This window comes from Fukomys damarensis, unplaced genomic scaffold (assembly GCF_012274545.1).
Source record: "Fukomys damarensis isolate Sample0158 unplaced genomic scaffold, DMR_v1.0_HiC HiC_scaffold_24, whole genome shotgun sequence".
Lineage (NCBI taxonomy): Eukaryota > Metazoa > Chordata > Mammalia > Rodentia > Bathyergidae > Fukomys > Fukomys damarensis.
Window position 1 is genome coordinate 21,815,785 of NW_022900936.1, and position 6,282 is coordinate 21,822,066.

General features: G+C 32.4%; 1 pseudogene; it reads right to left on the bottom strand.

Moving 5' to 3' along the window:
* Nucleotides 1-838: 838 nt before the first annotated feature.
* Nucleotides 839-982, bottom strand: LOC117283307 (annotated as a pseudogene).
* Between the last annotated feature and the right edge of the window lie 5,300 nt (nt 983-6,282).

The following is a 6,282-nucleotide window of genomic DNA, read 5'->3' on the forward strand; positions in this document are numbered from 1 at the left end:
GATGCTTTTTATATTAAGCCATGTTTGTCCATTTCACTATATGCATGTATATGCATTCAAATATACTGAAAGGAGCAAAATTCCAATTTCATCCCATGGTTAGAGGAAACCAAATAATTCTCATACGCAAATATTCCGGTAAGCAATTACAAATTCAATTCAGCACAAAGTGCTTTCTCCTTTAAAAAGTCTGTTTCAAATTGACCCTTTAGATCTTTGCTTAATTATTAGCAGGCTTTTAAGATAAGTGTATTTTCATTTTCTGTTCAAAAGAAATTGAAAATGTGTGGTTTTTTCTCAAACACTCATAGGTATTTCTTTAGAGGAAAATAGGCTTTGGTGGAGATCATGACCCCATAGAGAAGCTGTTTAAAGATACTTAAAATAGATAAAATTATGATTGTATACAATAGTTTTTAGTTCAAAACAGGTATTTCTGTCACATATAAGAGTAGGAAAAAAGTGACAGGTTATGAACTGGATTTGCATTGCTGTTTTTACTATTATTTTTATAAAAGGAATAAAATTATTGGACTCATAATTATAGTGATTAAAAAATCTTTTCCAATACACTTTACAAAGAGTAATAATGTTTTTACGTTCACAATTAAAAATAATCCAAAATGCTAATGTTATTTTTTCTTTACATATTGTTCTGTAACAAAGAAAAATATGTGATGTTCATTTACATTTTAAAATGGGGAAATTTAGTAAACCAGAATTTGGGATAAGGAGGATTGGCTAGACTTGGTTATGGAAAATACTTTCTAAGTGGGAAAATAATAACTAACTGAGTAGCACTTGGCAAGTACAAAATTTCTCTTTGAATATATGATAATAGGGATAGAAACTGTACATACTAAACTTGATTATTAAGGTTCTTAGGGAAAAATATGGTCTTGACTTTAGTATTCCCATGAGCTATAGAAGGTTTAAGATTCTATATCTTCACTTGATCTTAGCCAAAAGGCCGAGAAGCGATTAAGATTCTATATCTTATAAGGAACAAAGTCAATCTAAATTTTTAGGAAACAAAAAGATCTTAATGCCTTCTAAATTATCAGGATATAATTTGTATAAATTTAGCTGTTATCCTTCTAATCTAATATCTCGTGTTTTCTACTTGGAATTTTTAGAAATTTTCAAAACTGATTCCAGCCTTTTGTGTGAAATAATTAAAACATGATTTGTGATCTGTTACAACAAGTAACACCAGCCACACGGCAGACTCTGAAGAAGAAAAAAAAATTTTTTTTTGACCGGTATCAAACTCAGGACCTTGTGCTTGCAAGGCAGGTGCAGTGCCGCTGGGCTAAATCCCTATAGAAATATTTCTATGCTTGTTTACACACTTTTCAGTTGAAGCAAGGGAATGACATTATAATGAAGCATTTATTCAATCTTTAAAGTAGAAAAATGATTCAGGGGATAATATTCTGTGTTGTAAATTATGTTTTCATGTGTTTATCATATTATATTCTGATGTTACAATTTATTTGAAACATGAAAAGTGAACATAATTCTAGTTGGTAGAATGCAAACCTGATAGTTAGAGGATAACTTTCCTTGAGTTGTTCACTGTTATATCTTGTACATTCTGTAGCAAAGTTTTCTGGGAGCAATATTCAAAAAGTATCACTGGGCCAGGGATTTAGCTCAGAGGTTCGGTGGCCTGCCTTGCAAGAGCAAGGACCCGAGTTTGATCCCCAGTACCAAAAAAAAACAAAACAAAACAAAACAAAACAAAAACTAGTCAAAAAGTATCACTACAGGTTTAAAAGGAATAAGCATACATTATTAAAGATCTATTGTTATATTAGGGTCATGGACCAAAATTGAGAAGAACTGCACTATGAGTAGACTGTTGAATTGGATTTTACATTGCCTACATTCTATTCTTCAAGAAAGACTATCTTATGTCTATGAATACATAGATCATCTTTCATCTTTCTACTACTTTAGTACATAAACAACTTCTCAAAGTATATAATTTTGATGTATACATGTAATGTACAATGTAGAAGATGTTATACAAAATAGAAATCTTCTTTACTGATGATGACCTTCTATGTTTAGTTTATATTTTAGTTCGGCACTTATATTTATTATTTTGTTAATTTCTTCTGTCCATATTTGAATTGAATGCAGCCTCATATATTTTCTGGTATTAATGATCCACCTCTGGTTCTTTAGGAAGGATGGTAGAGGATATATATATAATTTGATTAGTAATGGACACATTTGTACAATATTTACATGCAGAATTAGTGAAATTCTTTGTCAAAATATTTAAAAATTTATTAGCTAAATCAACATAAATACAAGTGGATCAACACAATCTGATCAAAACAAAGTGAATATGTAAATTTTTGCAAAATCATTTTAGATGACATATTGCTATTAATCCCACTCAGAACACCCCCTAATTCATCATTCCTGCCAATTTCTGAAGCAGGTGTGGAAGTCTTTCTCCTGAGTGTTTTAAGAAATGTGAGTTTAGAAATGAAGAGAATGCTGCTATAGCACATCATGTAACAGAAAGGCAGGCTCGGAAAACCATTAATGGTGTGTCCTTATGCACCTATTCTCAAGATCCGGCACCAGGCAACTTCTAACTCTCTTACTGAGTCATTATGAACAAAAGGTAAATTTTTCCAGTCTAGCCAGGACTTCAGGGCAGCCACAATTATTTAACTAAAGACATGAAAGCAAAAGTATCTCTTGAACTGCTTCAGAAACTGGAAAGAATGATGGCAAATGTATGTTCAAAATGAAGGGAAGTATTTTGAGGGGGACTCATGGCAACCTGTCTGTATGATAATATTTTTCTAATTTTAACTTTCACCATATTTGCCAATCATGTCTCATATAAGTAATTACGGCACTCAGCATTGTTGTATGAGAGCCTAGCCATGGAATATTTTGTGAATGGTGGTGGTATGGAGTTGCCTAGATGATCTTCATTTCGGCCCTATGCATATGCAAAAATGGGGCAATTATTTTTTTTCCAAGTGAAGTTTTTCCTTTGAAAATCTGTTGATCATGACAGAATTTAAATGTATGGGAATTAGTTTGCATAGTCATCTATTACTTACAAACAGAGTTATAAAATAGCTCCAAGGAAAGGAGAAATTTTAATCAAGTGACCTAATAAATTGTTACTACTTTGATAATAGCAATTACAGAATACATTCCAGTGTAGAAATGAATTTATTCAAAGTACAAAGTTAATTCTATAATCCTAATGCCTTTGTATTTTTTTATTGTCTTATTTTTTTTCTTTCTTTTTTTTTCTTTCAGTTTTCTAGCACACTTGGTGCGAAGCACACCATACCACAGAAAGGTTCATTTTCATTTGACCAGACACTTAGTTAAGGCCTAAACTGTATTGGGAAGAGATATCTTCTAAATTATTATTGTACAGGCAGCACTTATATAGAAATTAAGAGAGTAGGCTATGAACTTTTTGATGAATTGTTTTACACAGCTAAATAATCTCAAAATGTGTACTGCAGCAAGTCATAAGAATATTTAGATAAATTAATATAAATTTAATTAGGGAAGAGGTGACCACATTGAATGATAAAGAGTGCAGTATGATCACTGTTGCTTTTTCCCGTTGCACTTTTGACAGTTTTACTTAGTTTGTCTGAGTACTTACTGTTTGCCCTCAATGTGCTATCTATATGTACTTGGCACTTTCAGTTTCTCATAGCAGAGCGACAAGTCAGTATTTACATATGTGTGTCCTATTTATTTCACTTAAGAATATGGCCTCAATATGCATCCATTTAGTTATAAATATTACCAGTTTCTCATTTTTTTATGAATGAATAGTATTTCATTTATTTTAGAACAACACACACACACACACACACACAAACATCTTTGTGCAGTCATCAGTTGTTGGTCATTTGGGTTATTTCCAAGTTTTAGCTATTACAAACTATGCTGCTATGAACATTGGTGTGCATATATCACTGTGGTATGATGCATTTACTTCTTTGGGGAAGATACCCAGCATGGGAATATCTGTGTCATATGGGACTTGTTTTTTTATTAATTTTTTTTTAGGGATCTCCATATTGATTTCCACAGTGGTTGCTCCAGTCTATACTCCCATCAACAGTGGAGAAGGGTTTCTTTTTCCCCATAGCCTAACCAGCATTTGTTATTGTTTGATTTCTTAATAGCAGCAATTCTTTCTGGCATGAGGTGGAATCTCAGTGTTGTTTTCATGTGTATCTCTAGTAGGACCAGTGATGTTAAACATTTTTATATGTTTATTTGCTGTTTGTATTTCATCTGAGAGTTCACTTTTGATGTTGTAACTTTTGAAAAATATTTCATGTTCTCTAGTGGTTCCTTTTCCTCATATACATTCAATGAACTCAAAATATGTTCCCACAATAATCTATACTTTAATGCTCTTAATAACAGTGTTCATAATTTCCAAAAAGTGAAGACATCCCGAACATCTATCAAGAAATGGGCAGATTAAAACAGCATTGTATTTGCATATGATGGAATATTATTTAGCTAAGAAAGGAAAAATACAGATATATATTACAAAATGAATGAACTTTGGAAAATGCTAAGTGAAACAAGTCAGAACAAAAACATAAATTAATATATTAACGTTATACATGATGCTATTCCAATTTTTTAAGTGTACAAAATAAGTGAATGCTTAGGACAGAAGATACATTTGTGACTGACAGTGGCTACAGGGTTAGGAAATTGTACAGTGACTGCTAAATTTAGATTTTTTTTAATGGAATGATAGATATGTACTACAAATATGTAGCAACAATATTTATATAATCTTGGGGTATGGAAATATAGCTAGTAGTTCCACCACCTGTCTTGCAAGTTCGAGAACCTGAGTTCTATTCCTGGTATAATCATTTGTGACTGACAGTGGCTACAGGGTTAGGAAATTGTACAGTGACTGCTAAATTTAGATTTTTTTTAATGGAATGATAGATATGTACTACAAATATGTAGCAACAATATTTATATAATCTTGGGGTATGGAAATATAGCTAGTAGTTCCACCACCTGTCTTGCAAGTTCGAGAACCTGAGTTCTATTCCTGGTATAATATATATAGGTGGTTACTAATCTTAATACAACTCCAGAAACTGTAAAGAGATTAACATTTGCCAGGTTTTGCTAGGTGGAAGTGTTTGGCTAAAAACGGATGAAATAGGAAATTTTTTTTCATTGAGTTTATTGGTAATTTTTATTTATACAGTACAGTTACAATCATCATTGGGATCGTGTACCCTTACATGAAAGACCTTAGTTCTCATTTTCCCCTATACCTCTGCCCTCCCTTCACCCCTTCCTCCCTCCCCTATCGGCAGTCTTTGTTTCCATTTTTTCCTTTTCTCGTATTTTTTCTTTTTCCTTGTTTCCGTTCTCCTACCGTTCATACTTGGGAATGTTTTGCTGTTGTAATGGTAAACACACAGCTTTTTGCACTTTAAAATTTTGCAGAACTGTACTTAAGAAGAGGAAACTTTAATATGTCCAAAGAAGCAACAAAATCAGCTGTGAAGTTGGAGATTCCCTGCATGAGATCTAGACTATGAAAAATCAATCTACTAAAACTGCATTAAGCAGCTTTTAGGGGGAAGTAAAAGAGCTCACTTAAGTAATGTTGGAAAAGTTGTTTTGACTAGAATCTGTAAGGCTAATGTCAAAATGAACTGTACACAAATGTTTACTTAAATTTGGTAAACAGTTCTGATAGACATGCAGTTTAAATGTTTTGAAACTACATTCTGTGTTACACTTGGTTAAACAAGTTCATAGATATATAGATAGGAGAATATAAAAGTAGAAGTTACAGATAGGCAAAAAGGAAGGTCTAGAATAAACTGTTCAAGTGGAACTAGAGATAGTGTTAATTTATGCTTAGCCTGATACAAATAAACAGAAACAATTATAGATGAGCATGTATACACTGACCAAACTACATACTTAATACATATCTCTGCTAATAGGCCCTTCAATCAATGACACTCATTAAACAAGCCCATCACATAACCAAATCTTAGTGTCAATATCATCCCCTATTTAAATGCAAAAAGGCTTTTACAAGGATGATTTTGACTGCCATACAGTTTTCTAATTACTGAAATGATAGTTTCATAAAAATGTATTTATTCATGAAGAGTAATGACCCCCGAATCTCAAATCCCAACCCTGAATACCAGGTCCAGAGTGTTTATGGGATAAAAAATCCTGGTTTTCTGGGCTCTAAGCAGAATTGTG